Raw genomic sequence first — 19,610 nt, 5'->3', positions numbered from 1 at the left:
TAATGATTATTACATTTGGGGGAATCATGGAAAGTGGGCCTGAGGGATCTTGCTTGTACGCTATGTCAAGGATGGCCTTGAAATTTAGCTATTTTACCTCGCTGCTAACTAATTGAACATTTAAAACTTCTCTCCCTTCTACCTTCCTTGAACTAGATGCCATTTTGTATACTAGGGTTTATACAAATTTCAAATTATGTAGCTCAACTTATTAAGAATTCCTTGTAAATTCAAAGAACTAGAGTGAAATCAATGTTGAGGTCTTTTACAAATACCTTGAACAAATTCCTTAGTCACCTTCTATTCTACTTGATCTTGCTTCAATTCAAAATGATGCAAAATGAGTGAAAATTGACTATATACTCTTCAAAACTTTGCATTTAATGCTTGGTGCTTGTACAGTTGTAAACATGATATCAATGTGATTTATGTTCCACTGAAAAACTTTTGGTATTATGCTAACTCGACAACTACTATGGACTCAACAATAATTGACTTTATTTGGTAGCTCAAAAATAACATAAAAAATTGAAGATTTAACCTTGAACTTTTCACAACATCTTACATATTTATTCATGCTAATCTATTCTTTTTAGTGCTATTTCTTTCATAATTGATGTATGATATAATTTTTGAATATTAGTCCCTCATACCTCTTATTTTCTTAGTTTGATGAGGTATGACAACTTGACCTATTAGGTGAAGTGATCCCTACTCTATTTTATGTACTAAACCCATCTCTCTTCTTCCATGTCTTGTTCATATCACCTTTGATGTTTTCAACATCTACTTTTCCTTTTTCTTTGTCAAACTCACAATTCGGTGCCTTTGACCTAGTTGGACAATGCTTACTCATATGACTAGTCTTCAAATAACTAAAGCATGTAGTTTGACCTAACCATCTATTGTAGTTTCCACTGAAGTGTGTCCTAATACCAATTCTTAGGGATATGTCCATATTCTTGACAATAATGACATCTTTGTCTTGTGTTTTAATCTCAATTATAAAACTGTCCATTGCTTCTTTCTTTTGCTAACTTGTTTGGTGACCACATGGATTTGGATCTACACTTAAAGGCTCTATGTCCATATTTCTGAAACTTGTAGCAGTAACCTTCAAATCTTGGTACATGCACAGTTTTGGGGTAAAAGCACAAATCTGTGTCACCATTTATGATACCAAAACCTATTTTGGTCAAATCCAATTTCTCTATCAAAACTCTTTTTTTTTCAAAAAATAAAAATACCCATTTATAGATCTTAGATTCAATGTCATCATTATATAAATGTTTGAGTGTTTTGATTAGTTATAACATGTTATAATCTCAAAATATTAGAAGTTGATATTTCAACATTTCAGAAGATGCTCCCTTAAAAAAGGAAATAAAATAGTAAATCATATAAAAAAAAAACTAAAAATATATTTATCTCTAGAGGAGAGAATCCTCTTCATGAATATGTAATTTTTTTTAAAGAAGGTATAGATTTGATAGAGAAGTTTTGATGGGAGGAAAAAATTGTTAGATTCTGATAAGGTCGAAGTTGAGTACTTATAACAATGAAAATATACACTAGAAATAATTATTTATATTTTTTCACTAGATATATATGTCATCTATAAGATATTTTCAAATTAGAACAAAAAAAGATGATTTTCATATACTTGTTTGATGGAAACTACACCCTATACTTTTTACAGTTAAAATAGGGACTTCAAAATAAAATAAAATGAATAAATTCTTACTCAAAAAATCATAAAAAATATAGGAATAAAATTCATTCAATTCTATACATTTCATCAGTTTACATCATCTTCATATTTTAAATGCAAATACCATTTTTTTTTTTCATTAATGTTGGACTATCACATTCTAATATCTTGTTTCTTTATAAAAGGTGACATAGGTTTGTGCTTTTATCCTCTGGTACTGCATTCATCTACTTGATGGCCTTGTTTGTTTCACTTATGACAGTAAGTCATGTTCTTATGTTTGACACACTGATTTACATTCTTGCTCCTTCACACATTAGTAATATGTCTTTTCTTACCACAATAATGGCAAGTGGATTTGAAATTCTTACCTTTGTTATTCCTTTCTTTAGCAACTTTGGATGATTCCATTTCTTTAGTGCTTGTGTAGCCTAATCCTAATGTATAATTTTTGGATGTAGGGGGTCTCAATAATTGCTCAAAGTACTTGATGGCTTGATTTGGCTTGTTGAAACTTTCAACAATCTCTCTTTCTCTTTTTAGGTCATTTTATAGTTGTTCATTCTACAAATTCAATGCAGTTATCTCAATGTCTTTGACATTCAACTCATGATGAGTACTCATCATTCGGCTTAGGTTATCCAATTACATGTTGGAGATTTTGGTTATCTCTATTGACTTCTCTTCTAGTCTGTTTGCTAGATTCTTTTTGTCTTCTTCAATTATGGCCTTTTTGTCTATGGATCTCTTCTTTTGTTCATTTACATCACATAGCATCATGCCTTGAGATTCTTGTTCTAGCTTGAGATTTCTAATCTCCTCTACTTGTACTCTATTGTTTTCCATCATATTTGCAATTGCTACATCAAATTCATTGTAGTCTCCATTGGAAAATAGCTTGGTGGTGTCAATCTCTTTGTATTGTGTGTCATTCTCTACAATGACTATCTATTTTCATCTATTTAAGGATTTCCTTACCTCTTCTTCGACCTCATCAAGTTGATGTAGAATGAGCTATATCTCATTTTTTTGAGTCTCAATAATCTTTCCCAATTTCTAGACTTCCATTTCAAGATCTTTTCTTTAAGATGCAAAGCTTCTCCTTTTGAGAACTTAGCTCTGATAATAATTGTTGGAATTACAAATGGAAAGGTAAAATTCTTAGAGGGGGGTGAATCAAAAGTTTAAACTTCAACAAATAATACTTTCACCATTTATTAGATGCATTCAATATATAAACAAAAATAACATGTAAAGTAAATGTATCTAATACTATTTCAACATGAACTAAGTAAATGACTTAAGTGTGTTGACACTCAATTGTCAAAACCAATCTTGGATCAACAAAGACCCTATACTTAAATTGAAAAAAGCTAGAGGTTAACCTAGCATAATAGATATTAAATAAATACTCACATTAAATGCACCAAGTCAACCAAGAAAATAAGCAAGAATACTAATTAGCACACCAAATTCCTGAGCATTAGAAAAATTGCACAAATTATTGAACAACAATAAATGTCAAGCAATAAATTATAATGTCAAAAACATAGTAGAAACCAAATAACATAGTATATATCAAACTCCTTCGGAGACCAAGAATGCCAGGTATTACCGAGTAATAGTTACATCAAGCTTCTTTAGAGACTGAGCACCTTAGCCAACACTATAACCAACAATTATTCAATAGTGAATGATCATCAACCCTCTTATGATTGAGTCCTCCAACTCCAAGGTCAAAAAAACTCCAACATGTAGGATTTAAAAGTTCCCAAAGATTCTCTTGTGTCTAAAACCCCATGTGTGAAAAGATGTTCTAAGAGGTTAGAAGAACATCTCACAAGATTCAACACATAAATCCTAAGCTTGTTCTTCACATAAATATTATCGAAGTTATCAACTTCCACACTCTTCTCTTTATTACAATTCTACCAATCCTTTCCAGCAATAGTTTCATGGTTTCTTTGTCTCTATTCATCTTTTCTCAATGTAGCACAGGTATGGTTTCCATGCTGATGTCTAACCCTCTCAGAATCCTTTATCTCAACTTGGCTCCCAAAGCTCAAGTTCCTTCTATTGAGTTCCTCATTTCGAAAATGAATTAGTGAAAATTTCCTACCACCTTTATCAATTATAAATATATTCTTGACACAATTATTTGTAGCCCTATAATTTGTTAAAAATATTCAAGACAATGATAGGTTACTAAGAGGGGAGGGGTGAATCAGTAACCTCTAAAACTTTATCAATTTCAAAACTTGATTGCAATATTCCAATTACCATTTAGTTCATCATATTTGATCTAATTGCATGCATTAGAAATTGAAAACATAAAATATTCATAACACTTGAACAAAATGATTTGGTGACCTAGAAACCTTCCAAATAGATAGTAAAATTGGGGTGGGGATGATACCCAAAAAACTTCAATACTATGGCATAAAGTTGGCTGGTTAAGGCTTACATTAATCACTTCTGATGATATACCCTACTAGGAGCAATTAAGATTGCTAGGTCCACCTTGTTAGAGGTTTTACAAACACACGATGAAGTATGCACTCGGTAAAGAGATTTAAGAAAGATTGTTAAGTCTACCTTGTTAAAGGATTTTTAGTGGTTCACCTATTAGGATGAAACATTAGATTTTTGACTTACAACTAAATTGCTAATACAAATTCCTTGATGCACTGATCACCTTTCTGTGATAGCTTTAGCTCCGCTACTCCTTTTTTGATATGGCCTTTACAATACACTATTTATCTGCTACTTGTTCACATTTGCATTCTTACACATTTATCTTCATGAAATTACATTACATTTTTGGATATGATACAATACATTACATATATACCAATCCAATTTACATAATTACAAAGTTAGCCATCCTTAAAGTTAACACCAATATTACAAAGTTGGCCCATATGAAGATACTTGAGATCTAAAGACTATCTTGGTGAAGTTATAATACTTGTCATCCACTATCATTACTTAGCATCATCATACACTTGCTAGAAGTAGAAGCTCAATCCATACTAATCACCTCTAAGTGTTCTTGAACTCGGTCTGTACTGGTGACTTAGTAGATACTGTGTAACTCGACATAAACTAGATTACTTGTTTACCATGACTACAATTGGTAAACACTAACTTCACATTATGTGAACTACTAGCTCAGTAGAAACTACAATGCTAGGTAACCATTGAAATGCTTAGGTTGAATTGCTAAGTTTCACATTGACTGAGTACACTTGGTAACCACTAAAATTAGTTCAGAAGACTCGATAGCAACTGTAATGCTTGGTGGCTACTAAATTACATGGAAAAAACTATAGACTATTCAATGAGCTCAATAGCCATACAAAATTTGAATAAGTGTGTGTCACTAATAACAAACTTGACTGATATGTCAACAATATCTCCATTTGGCATTAGTGACAAAAACACTCATTAGCCAAAAAAATTATATACATCACCATGTGATACTAGCTCTATAGGGTATATTGTTTTTGAGATTTTCAAAATCTATCTTTGTAAGTATATACAATGTACTATACAACATATCTGCAAATTATCCTCTGCTACATACACTTTCTCCCTTTGCATGATTCTCCCCCATATAATATACAAAGTGTCTATATATAGCATACTATGTGTCTCTACCCCTTTTTGACAATAATGCCAAAGATTTATTCAATACTTATCTACATAGAGACACCAAAATGAGATAGAAAACTACAATGTACCTTAAAAATAACTGCCAAGGTTTTATCCCAACTTTCTTGCAAGACCTTGCATGTGTGTAGAGCAATTTGTACTTCTGCAAAGAGTTCTATCATGTGATCTACAATAGAGAAGTTGGTGTCATGGATCAAACAATATGCTTCTACATCGTATCCATGATGGGTATGTGCAGGATAGTGGTCAACCAAACTATGCTCTTATGTGAAAATAAAAAATTAGAAAATCAGGGTTAGGTCAACTTGACGTGCAATTTTCTACTTGTTATTAATTTTATATCAAAAATTTGAGAGAAAAAATATCTAGAATTTGAATCTAGTTTCTAAACTACTAGGAGTTATCTCAAAAAAATAAAAATTGATTGGTCAAAATTTTGAATTTTAATGCAATAATACAAAATTTTTAGAACAAAAATAAGAAGTAGACGTATGTTTGACCACCTTAATCAAAATCAAATGATAATATTTTTCAATAATATTCTAGATATAAGTAGTAGACTAATGCCTGCATGCGACACATATTTTTGGGTATTTTTATTCTAAATAAATAATTAATAAATACATTTTTACTTTAGTATTTTTGAAATTAAAAAACTCTTATGTTTGACCACCTCAACTAATTCAAAACTCTGTGAAATTTAATTTTTCACCTTTTTCCTTATAGTCGAAGAAACATAGAATGTGATGCATCTTTTGGATTTAAAAAATGTCATACCATTTGAAAGTTAATGTTGTTTTTCAAGTAGTGTGTTAGTTAGCACTTTATACATAACTCCATTAGAAAATAAGTAATAATTACTTGCTAAACTCATAATTTGACAAAGTTTACATTTATGGAAAGATAAGAACATTATTAAGAAACGCTTTTCATTTCGTCAAATTTTGGTGGAAAAAAATTCATTAGCTACACGTTTGAAGTAAAAATCACATAAAATTGGCCACAAACACCTTTTTAGGATGTTTTTAAAGTTGACCATATAGGATTGGTATCAAAAGATATAGTAGACCTCATAAAGATATTAATTATTTTCATTTAGTATCAGGGTGGGTGGAAAAAAAGTTGGAATAGATTTTGAAATGGTTTGAGGAATTTCAGAACTACATATTTTTCAGATCGCCACTTTTTGGCACACCATGATCCTACACATACCCTGATAGGAAGGATCATATTCTAAATATCAATCAATTTTGATTGGATCCTTTCTTCTTCTCTTAACAACTCTTCCTACATGTTTGACAAAGATCTGATCTTCATGTGCTATCCAAAGCTTGAACTAGAGTCAAGTTGCAATTGTTGTGCACTGGCTTTTAGATCCTCATCATTTTTTGACATTTTTCTCTTTATTTCCTTTGTGAACTCAGTAACATCACATAACTTCCCAAAAAGTGACATCACATTGGTGCAGGATATTCAATATTGGTCAAAATTGATGAAAGCTCAGCTTGATGAATGGCAATTTGCTGAGCAATGTGCTCAAGCACTTTATTGTCAAATTTCTTTTCAACTTTCTCAATTAGCTTATCTTGACCATTAGTGTCCTTATTCAAATTTTGGACTACTTCAACTATATCTATCTCAATACCTCTTGCCTCAGAAAAAATATTTTTGGCATTGTCTATTATCTTACACTCCCTATCTCTTTCCTCTCTTAATTTTTTTTGTTTTGCCTTTTCTTGGACAAGTTCACCAATTATTTGCATTTGGTTTGCAAAAATGTTATAAATGTCCCATTTGGTAATTACTATTTCCTCATCTAAATCTATCTCTTCTCTATTTCCCTTTTCCTAAAAAAATTGTACTTGGTTGAGCCTTAGGTTTAACTTTGCTTGTACTTAATGCCTTTGTGTCTGGGATAGAAACAATAGTTGATATACTAGGACTTGTAGTGAAAATTGATATAGAACTAACTGATGTAATACTAATAGGAATGCTTGTTGAATCCAAAATTGAAGTAGACAAAATTATAGAATCCAAAATTGATGCACTTACTGTTGAAGAACTCAAAATTATAGAAGATACTACATCCATTACTTATGATACTAACTTGATAGTTGAAGAAGTGTGAGGTTATAGTTCAATAGATGAAGTGGTAGTCACTTCTATCAATGATGTGCTGAGCTGAGTGGGGGCAAAGAGTGATTGGACATTTAAAGTGTCTATAGTTATCACAATAAAACTTGTTGAAGCTATCTCTGTACTTGATGTGGCTACTAGTTTTTCCTGAGATTGAGGAAGTGATGCAATGACTATTGCATCTATCTTAACTAGGTTAGTCTCCTCATCATCTTGATTTGTTTCCTCAATAGCTTCTTCCTCTTTATCTTCTTCATCTTCCTTCATGAATTTTTTAAGATCAATTATGATAAACTAAGTTGATTCTTAATAATCTTCTTCATCGTTGTCACTATCATCATCATCATCATCATCAACTTTAATTTCCACTGGTTGTTTAGTTGGCTTATGAAGATGATAAACATTTCACCAAGTGTTTATGGCATTCTTTACAACATATTCAATGTCTTTCATCAAAACTAAATAAGTGATGAATTTGAGTACCATTTAGTTTTCATTGTCCTTCAATGACTTGTTCACCTCAACATTTGACATTCTCGGTACCAACTATCTCAAGGTTTGTGCATAAATATATTTCACAACTTGTTTGGTATTTTACCATCTTACCTTGATTTTGTCTAATAAGAATCTAGGAATTTGTAATGCAAGATGATTAGGTGAGTATTTCCATTGGTCAATTTTATCCATGACTAGGTCTTCAATCTGTTTCTAGTTAGCCTCTGAACTAGTCTCGTATTTAAAAGCTTTGAAGTTGGTTACACTAGCTCCTTCTCTCAATACCTTGAATCTATCCTAGAATGTAGGTGGAGGTCACCTAAATATGATATCTTACTTATCTACCTTTTTCCTTGTCCTCCTTGTAAAAACTCTAGTGGATGGCTTAGGTGGCTTGGTGACGATCACCTTGCCTTTCTTCTTCACAAGCTCTTCTTCCTTTTCAAACTCATCATCATCCTTTGTTTCTTCTACATCTTCACCTTTGCCCTTACTTAACATAATAGGTGTACTAGATTTCAATTTAGCTATCCTCCTCTTTCCTTTGTTAACCACCTGAGGGAGCTTTATTTCTAGCTCTATCCTTACCTTAGCTTCATAATTAGTTCCAAAGTATGGTGCCTTTGGATCAATAGGTTCATTAACTAGGGCTTCAATAATATCCTTGGTTTCATCAATATTTACCTCATAAGGAAGAGGTTTCACCCACACAACTCTGGGCTTCACTACCTAGATGTATACTCTATCACTATCTACCATAAAGCACACATCATCTTTGTAATCTTCAACTAGATTCTTAGTTATCCTGAACCTATTGTTCATTTTCTCCTTGAAAGGATCAAAGTATTTGTCCATAATGCTAAAATAGTTCTTACCCATTTTAGAAATGTATTCATTAATTTTGTACAATACAGGCACATCTTTTCTCCATACTATCGTGCCTTTGGAAGGGAAGAAATTTTGAATATAGAAGAACAAATAGGTCAATAGTGAACCAAATTTATAGGGGTTGTTCTTGGAAGTCCTGATACTTTCCGTAGTCTTTTTGAATTGCTTCAACAACAGATCTACAAGTTCATTTGACAAATTGTTCTTCACCACTTAGTATGCCATGTCAATAGCTTCACATGACACACTATTGAGATGGCTTCAACTAAATATCTTGTGTACTATCACATCAATCCCTAATTTCAATTTTTCATATGTTACACTTCTAATTTTCATGCCTCTTCAATCCCACTCGGCTAGGGTTTTCTTTCCCAATTCCACTTGACCTAGGGTTTTAGTAGTTTTAGCCTTGGAAATCATGGGAAGGCCAATTATACAATGAATTTTTTTCTTTGTGATCACAACTAGTTGCTTTAAACATAATTGACTATTATTCACTTGGCTTAGAATGTATCTAATCCACTTAATTTGAAAACCTTGAGGCATGTGGGGAATATGTGTTAAACCTTTTTGCTTCCAAATGCTTGTGCTCAAGTTTAAGAATTCCATCAACACATAATTCACCTAGGGCATCATCCATTTCTAGAGTACCAATTTCTTGAACATAACACTTGAAATGAGTTCGAATATCATTAATAAGGAGCACCTTAGGAGGGATTTGTGATTGAGCTTTCCTTGGGTTAAGGGTTTCTGCAATCACGAGCACAAGTTTAAAATATGGTGCTTTCAACTTGACTCCTCAGACCAACATCTCAGACCCTTTCTTTGCTTTTTTTCTATTGCTTGATGCCATTTTTTTTGGTAAACTATGAAAACCTTGATAACTTTTTTGCAAACTTGCTTAAGGTCGCTTGATCACACTACAATTCACTTCTTTGCAATAACACTTAGATTTCATGGTGAAAAATGAATTTGATTTCATGTGTTTTGTTAAAACTTTTCCATTAATGCTTGATACAAAGGTAGCTAAGTTGACATCATGTTTGATAGGTTTTCATCCATGATCTTTTTTTGATCACTCAGTGAAGACTTTGTGACTCAGTAATAATGCATGTCTTGTTACTCCTGACCTTGCTTGGTAGAGTCCATGACCTAAACTTACATAGTAGAGAAGATAACTTGGTGATAACTAATACCAATCTCTCTCAGTGATCCCTTTGTATCTTGAATACAAATTTGGATCTTTTCTTCCCTTCAATTGGAACTATTTGGATGTGATCTTGATAACCCAGTTCTAGTTGTTCTTTGAAAACTTAGTTGGAAATAGTGGAATCACCCACTTCTTACATGACATGACCATCATTTCTTGGACTAGCATCCTCGGTAGACTTTGGAATCTATTTTTGTCTCATCTACTTTTGGATGTTGTTAGCTTTTTCTTTCTTTTCATCCTTGATTCTACCTGTATTCATGTAATTCTTGTCTAGATGAAGTTTGGTACAAGTGAAACATCTTATGGTGGTATCTTTTCTCCTCATGTGATGTTTAGCACAATTCATGCCACTGTGTCCAAATTCTCCATAATAATGACATCTACACCAAGTGTTGTAGTCCAAACCAAATATTTCTTTCACAATTTTCTCTGATAGATTGAATGTCTTGGTTTTGCATTCTGATGCTTTGTGACCTTATTTCTTGAATTTGTGACACTTGCCCTCAAATTTTGGTTTCTCTTTGCATTCATTAGCCCTCTAACCATGTTGACTGCAATTGTAGCATTTTCCATTGAATTTTTCTTTTCCATTACTCCAACATTTGTTTGATGTATGACCTATCTCACCATAGTGATTGCAAGTAGGTTTTTGATTCTTTTGAGCACCTTGTTTGGAGGATTCACCTTCTTCTTTGTATCCAATTCTTACATTACCCTTTTGTCTATAGAGATTCTATTCATTTAGCTGATTCAATTGACTCGTGTCTTCTTGAAATCTCATTATCCTTTCATTGAGTTTCTTTTCAAAAATCAAATCATTCCTCAATCTTTCATTGATTTGTCTTTCAGAATTTAGATCATTCCTTATCTTTTCATTTTCAAATCTTAAGCTCATGATTTATTCATTTGCATTGGAGAGTTGATCAATAAGGTCTACTTGCTAAAGGAATTGATTTTGAATTTTATTATTCCTTCCATGCATTTCTTCTTTTATCTTTTTTCTCTATTCCAAGATTTCACATAATCTTATTGACTAAATTTATTGCTCTCTTTTTAGTTTCCTTGCTTCTTCTTGCAATGAACCATTATTTACTAGGAATTTTTTGATTGCATCATTTTCTTCATTTGGAATACTTGAAGGGAAAAAGTCTTCAATTCCTTCTTCAATGTAATGATGATCATTCATTTGATTTGCAAGTTCCTTCCTTCATTTTAGGGATTGGGAAAGATGCTCCTTTTCTTTCTTGAGTTGGTAAAAGGCCATTTCTAGATCCAACTTTTCATTATCAATTGCTTTGTCAAGTCTGCATATCTCCATTATCATTGATCTTTACTCAAGCTATCAAACTTTCTCTTGAGAACCATAAAGCTTTGATACCAATTGTTGGAAATATTCAAGACAATGCTAGGTTATAGAGATGGGAGAGGTGAATTAGTAACCTCTAAAACTTTATCAATTTTAGAAATTGATTACAATATTCCAATTACCATTTAGTTCATCATATCTGATCTAATTGCATGTATGAGAAACTAAAAATGTAAAACATTCATAACACTTCAACACAATGATTTGGTGACCCATAAAACTTCCAAATAGAAAGTAAAATTGGGGTGGGGATGATACCCACAAAACTTTAATACTGCAGCATAAAGTTCATTGGATAAGGCTTACATTGACCACTGCTAATAATCTACCCTATTAGGAGAAATTAAGACTACTAGGTTCACCTTATTAGAGGTTTTACAAACACACAATGAAGGATGCACTCGGTAAAGAGATTTAAGAAAGACTATTAAGTCTACCTTGTTAAAGGATTTTGATTGGTTCACCTATTAGGATGAAATAGTAGATCTCTGACTTAAAATTGAATTACTAATAAAGATTCCTTGATGTACTGATTACCTTTCTATGATAGCTTTGGCTCTACTACTCCTTTTCTGATGTGGCTTTTACAATACACTTTATCTACTGCTTGTTCACATTCACATTCTTACAAATTTATCTTCATGAAATTACATTACATTTTTGGATATGATACAATACACTACATATATACCAATACAATTTACATAATTACAAATTTTTCCATCATTCAAGTTAACGCCAATATTACAAAGTTGACCCATATGAAGATACTCAGGTTCTAAAGACTGACTTCATAAAGTTTTGATACTCGGCATCCACTATCATTACTCAACATCATCATGCACTTGGTAGAAGTAGAAGCTTGATCCATACTAATCATCTTTGAGTAGTCTTGAATTCGGTCTACATTGGTGACTCAATAGATACTATGTAAGTTAGCATAAACTGTATTATTTGTTTACCATGACTACACTCAGTAAGCACTAAATTTGCATTATGTGAAGTGGTAGCTCAGTAGAAATTGTAATGCTCGATAACCACTAAAATGCTTAGGTTGAACTACTAGACTTCATGTTGATTGAATACACTTCGTAACCACTAAAATTAGTTCAGAAGACTCAGTAGCAACTATAGTGCTCAGTGGCTACTAAATTACATGGCAACACTATATACTATTTAATGAGCTTGGTAGCCATATAAAATTTGAATAATTGTGTGTCACTAATAACAAAATTGATTGATATGCCAATACAATCATACTAATAAAGTCTAACAAGCAATATGTTACAACTACCCATGTCCATGATATCACACAATAATTGATCATTACACTTCCCAATCTAAAAATTAACAAGAAATTGCTCCCTCACTTCAAAAACATGTTCATCTTGTAACCAACCAATCTTAGAAGGACAAGCATGTCTCACTCTCTTCAAACCAAGTGTCTAAACCATCTCCATAACAACTAGATTATCAATACTACCACCATCCACAATCACATTGTAGATTTTACTATCAGACTTACATCAAGTCCTGAACAAACTTTTCCTTTGACAAGGTTCCAATGCCATTTTACCAAATAGTACTCATTAAGAAAAATGAATTCTCCTAGGCTTCCTACATGTGTTCATTGACCAAGCCTTCAACCTCATTCATAGAAGTAGCTCTTGTATCACCAACATTCTAGAAACATTCATAAGCTATGTGTCCTTCTTCACCTTACAAAGAAAACAATTACCTTTAAAGGAAACCTTATCAATCCTCTTCCTTGGCTCAACGGGTTTTGATTCATCTTCTATAGTCAATTTATCCTTTGCTAAGTAATCCCACTTCTCCTTCCCTCAGGAAATACATTGATTTCTTCTTTTCAACTTATCTTAGATATCTATAGGGCATACTGATTATAATCTTCAACTGAATATATATTTTTTATACCAAGCTCATCTTGAATATTGAATAGCAAACCATTATTATATTGAGAAACCTTCTCCTTAATTAGTTCTTTATGTCTAGACTAAATTGCTAACTTAAAAAATTCCTTGGTATAATCCTTCATAGATATATTCTTTTTTTCTTCATATTCCATAATGTCTTAAACAAATCAAGTTCATAATTATCAAGAATGAACTTAGCTTTCAACTTAGTCATTTTCACTCAGCTAGTGATTTTTATTTCACTTTTCTCTTCTCTATCTCTTTGCAATTATTTCCACAAAAGAGCAACATGTCCTTTCAACTTAGTTTGTGTCAACCTCACTCTAAAAAGATCTCCAATATTCTCTATTTTAAAGTAGTCCTCCAATTCAATAATCTAATCAATCAGGTCTTCAAGATTCAAAGTACCCAAGAAATTAAAAACATCCATCTTGTGCTTCAGCCTCAACTGAAATTCATATCTATCCAATTGACGAGTCATATATTTCACAGGTCTCTAAATGCAATTAGTTTGGTCTTCACAAGTAGTTCCACCAACTTCAATATCTTCAAAATATTCATTGTAACCATCTTGAGTACCCTTATTCCTGGGTACACCATTAATAGATCTCATGATATCATTCTTTATCAAATCCATCTTAGATGTGAAATATGATCTAACCTTCTCTAAATTCCTAGCCTTTGTAGCATCACAAATATTATCAGTCATGCTAGGGTCTAACCTTCTGAAATACATCTTCCAAAATCTTTGTAAACCTTAATCAATTAGCCAAATCTATCCTACATGCAACTTGAGGTCTTGATGCAAACTCTATCGAATTCAGTGATATTTCCACATGCTTAGGAACTGAGCTCTAATAATCTCCAACTAGATCAAACCTTCACTTTGATACCACCTAATGTAGTTCAAGTTAGGAGAATATCCAAAAGAGATATACCATCCCCCAAATATTAAACATATAGATGAATATAAACAATAACATGCAAATTTACCTCCATAGTAATTCTAATTATCATAATATAAACATAAGATTTACATCCAACATCCCCAATTGTAAGGCCTTCTAGATTAGGAACAAATACATAAGCAATTACATTAGTGATTCTCAAAGGCATCATAAGAACCAAACCCTAGCTCACCCATATCCACAATCTGGTTCATAACCCCAAGAATAATCTGAGCTTATTCTCACAAGCCACCAAGAAACCTTCTTATTTCCAAAGCCCACACTTAGCTACTAGCTTTTTTCACAAACTTTTCTCCTCTTATCTACTCCCTCTAATCCATAATGGGTAAATAATGATTCTAAACTCCACAATAACCTCTACTTATACTAAACCAAGCCACAAGTCAGCCTAGCATAATATATATCAAATAAACACTCACATTAAATGCATGAAGTCAGACAAGAAAATCTACGAGAATACAAATCAACATACAAAATTGTCAAGCTTCAAAAAACTCCAAGCATTGTGGAGAAATAATACATGTTGTGAAATGAATTATAAGTTGAGAAACTAAGTAGCAACCAAACAACATAGTATATGCCAAACACCTTCCTAGACTAAGCACGCCACACATTACTGAGTAACACTTTATGATAATCTCCTTTGGTGACTAAGCTCCTCAGCCAACAGTATAACCAAGAACTACTCGATTGAGATCAAGCATGAAGCCTCCTATGATTGAGTCCTCCAAATCCAAGGTCAAAACAACTCCAACATGGACGATTTCCAATTTCCCTAGGATGCTCTTGCATTAATACCATTGTGGCTAATTACCTTATTACATCTTATGCTCGAAACATCTTTTCTTGCAAAATTAAGAATTATTTTCTTTGTGCATAAATAATAACATGAATTATATAGAGGTATTGATAGTATACCCATGAGATAAGATTAGCTTGAAAGGTTAAATATTACTGGAAATCTAATTGTTAATTGACTTGTATAAAATAGTGGGATCTCCTAGGATGCACACAAGGTTGTAAGGGCCAAGTGAACATTGGGTGGGCAAAGAAATGATCCTATAAGGAAAAGAAATAGTTAGAATTTGAAAGTAAATTAAATTATAAATGTATAAGTAATATTAGGTCATCTCATAGTTGTGCAATGTACAATCCTTTTTGTCAAGTTGAGCGGTTGGTGATTGGGATTAAATGATAGTCCATTGAATTCCTTGGCCAAGGTAGGTTAGTGTTGTATATGTCACAATGATCTCTAAAGGTCAGATTGCTAGCTGATAGAGGGAAGGTTGTTGGAGGATATCCACTTCCTTTTCTATTGCTTGGTTGAGTCTCTAACACTAAAATTCTTAGTTAGCAGGACCATGATATCCCAAGCCTAACCCTTGGGTAGGGAGTGTTTATCTCAGAGTAGTTTTGACAAGGCCATGATAAAAACACTTATTCATTATCTATCGATATTATAGTGCAAGCCAAGTGATCAGAGTGAGATGAGTGATTGAAGCATGTTGAGCATCAGTTGTCAAAGAATACATGTTGAGTACTATACCTAGTATGTGCCGAGTCACTCATGAGTCAAGAAAACTATATATGCCAAGTGATTTAGGAGTTGAGTAAATAGAGTATGTTGAGTCATTTAGGAACTAAGTTGCAAAATTGTCAATATACTAATGGCCGAGCATCAAATGCTTTAGATGACAAGTGAATAATTTTGTACATAGCTATCTGTAATTGCACTAACTTCTATGCAAACCATTTTTTGGCCAACACAATGATTGGTTTACAACTCTAGAAGATATGTATCAAGGTATATTACAAATCCTTATGAAACTACATGAAACCAATCAAGTTGAGGGATGTTCTAAGTGGAAATATGGATCAACCATAAGTATTGATTCATACCTAAACCTAGCTCACCTATATTTACTTAAGGAGACAAACCCTAAGAAGATTGTATAATGAGTGAATGTACGGAAGGAAACAAATGCTAAGTGTAGATAGAAAATTAATGGTGTCTATGGAGGCTGTGATAACATAATTGGATAGAAAGAAAATGGAAACCCTCTTCAAACAACTAATTTTCAAAAGGAATGATCCAAATTGATTAAACATAAGAAGGTATTCAATGTAGAAATGGATTAAATGATGAAAAATAGGGGGAATGAGGGGAGTTATGTGTGATCATTCTATTATGGAAGAATATGTGCTAAACATGTTAAATAAATAAAAGACAAATACTCACCTTGAATCTAGAAAATGATATTTTCTGATGTCTATATGTAGTTTCTTAAAAAAATGCAACCTAAATTAGATTGGAAATTTCGAGACGAAGAAAACCCAAAAATATTTTGTCTTTTTGAAGCGAGGTTGACCTTGACCATGTTGGTGGGGAAAAATCTTACTCCAAGGCACAATTGTACCCCAAAAATTCACCCTTGACCTACGTAGCTTCAAAGAAATTTTTGGTCATGTATCTTGCAAGTTTGACAAAAAGGGTATCCAAAATTTCTCTCTGATTCATTGTTCCACACCTATCTCTACAAGAAAAATGGTTAAATTTTTGTTGTATGGGAGGTTTGCCTCTATCAAACCCTAGTTATGAATTGAAAAATTAGATAGAGAGAATAGAGGAAAGTAGAAAGAGGACATAGGAGACATATAGATAATCAAAAACATCAAGGATTCATCAAGAAAGAGAAGATTTGATATCTAGCAGTAGAGTGCTAACTAAAGGATCATAGTGTTGAATAATTTTAATAGGTGGTACAGAGTAAATCTCTTAAAAAGTTAGTCTTAATAGACTCATGTAAATATTTTAGCCAAGTGCTTTCTTTATTGTTTTAGTATGGTGTTGAAATATTTTTATAGGGTGAGACCTAATAGTCTTTGTAATCCTTTATCAAGGTAGACCCCTCACAGGGTAGATCATAGTTTATGGTCAAACTTATTGTAACCTTAATTGGCTACACTTTACAACTATAGTAGTGAATATTTGTTGTTGTCATCACCATCCTATTTTTACCTTCTAATTGGAGGGTTTTTGGGTAGAAAAATTTATTGTGTTATGTGTTATTTGTTTCATGCTATGAATGAACATGTGTAGTTAACTATTTCAGTTTACATGATAAATTGTGAGATGGATGTGTGGTGAATGTTTTATGGTTAAATTTTTGAATAGATGATTCAACCACCCCTGCTTCCCACCCTACCCCCCCCCCCCACAAAGTTTACTTTCCCATTGTTATATCCAGAAATTGGTATCAAAGCTTTGTTATCTGGAAAGGAAAGCTTTACAACTTTGAGGAAAGATCTTGAAGATGGAAGTCTACAAGTTGGGAAAAGTTATTGAGAACTAGAAGATTGAAATATAAATTTCCCTACACCAACTCAATGAAGAAAGAGATACACTGCAATGTTCATTGAAGAGAACAAAGGAACTAGCTATTGAGCTAAATAACACTCATTACCAAGAGGACTTGACATTACTAATTTGTTTAAGAATAGAAACTCAAGTAAGTTTGATCTAGTAGTTTCAAATCTAATGGACCCTAACTAAAGAGATCAAAAATATTAAGATAGAACAAGAAGTCCAACCAATATTTCTAAGTGAAGTGATCAAACAAAAAAAGAAAGCTAAGGAAGATAAATTCATGATTGAGGATGACAAAAGAAAACTTACCACCAGACTGGAAGAGAAGACATCAAATGTCCAAAAGGTTGCCAACATGCAACTAGATACAATGAATCAATTGATTATTGCAAGGCATGAATTGGATTAAAAAGACATTGAGATCACAACCCTAAAGTTATAGAATGATCAACTAAGGAATGAACTGAGAGTAGAAAAGGAATTTTTTGAAAGTTTCAACAATCCTAGTGAAGCCACCAAATACATTATGAAACTGATAAGATCTCTAAGATCTAACAATGATACTATTAGATTAGGGTACAACAGTACTAAGAAAGGAGAATCATCTAAGAGTGGTGAGTTAGGTAAGAACTAAAAACCCATTTATCATAATTGTGGAAAGCTAGGTAATTTAGCTAATGTCTATGGGAGAAAGAATGCAAATTAGAGCTATTAGAAGAAATTCAAGGACTAATCTCATAAGTGCAACAAGTAAGGACATTAGGCAGATGAATGTAGGAAAAAGACCATGATCACTTAGAGATTTAAAGGATATTTCCACAATTATTAGAAGTATGGACATAAAGTATATGAATGTAGATCTAATGCTAGGTTGACATCAAATAAGAAGAAAAATGTACAAAAAAATGAAAATCCTATGATTGGGGTTACAATACAAGGTACAACTGTCACTATTGTCAAGAGTATGGACATATTCCTAAGAATTGCATTAGAACACATTTCAAAGGAAGCTACAATAGATGATTTAATGAGACTATATCCTTTAGTTGTCTCAAGACTAGTCATATTAGTAGAAATTGTCCAACTAGGTCACCAACAACGAGTAATGGAAACAATAAAGGAAAAGAAAAGGTCAATTTTGAGAAGGTCAAAGTTTAGATGCACAAGACATGGCAGAAGAAGGAAGATAGTAGCACATCAAGTTTAGATGATGCCACTTCATCTAATGGATCAGGTGATCATATCAACCCCAACTAGAAAATCAAGGGGTACATATGGGGTTGATATTTCAAATTGTTAGAGTTTTAGGTGACTCTAAAACACCCCTAAGATCAAATGAAATACCAAGATAACTTCCATAAGAGTTTGGAAATACAATTGCATGAAGATGCAAAAATTCTATTATTAATAATGGACTTGATTGACATCAAATGGATTGATTTAAAATGTACATAATAGGCCTCCCTATTTAGAAGAGGCGATAAGAGACAACGATAAGGAGAAGATAAGTTATCACCCACACAAGGTGGAACCATATATCCACCAAAGGTGGATTATCCTCCATTACACAATGATGTGTGATGATGAGGATGATAATGTGATATATGCACTAAAGGTGGAATAAGATGACAACTATGACCACCTAGAGTGGAATTCTCCTACAACATGTGTTTAATTAAGGTGCAAACTCCTAAGTGTCTCAATCAAAAACTACTATGCAATAAATTATCTAAATAAGCTTAAATAATTGTAATTTTTGAATATTTAATTACACCAATGCCCTGCCTTAAGCACAACATAGGGGAATGTAGTTAAGCTCACAATGCAAGATGAGTCCTAGCTACTAGGCCATTTTAG

This window comes from Cupressus sempervirens, chromosome 8 (genome assembly GCF_028749045.1).
Source record: "Cupressus sempervirens isolate cs-2001-9-10 chromosome 8, ASM2874904v1, whole genome shotgun sequence".
In the NCBI taxonomy this organism is placed as follows: Eukaryota; Viridiplantae; Streptophyta; class Pinopsida; order Cupressales; family Cupressaceae; genus Cupressus; species Cupressus sempervirens.
This window is presented reverse-complemented; position numbering follows the sequence as displayed.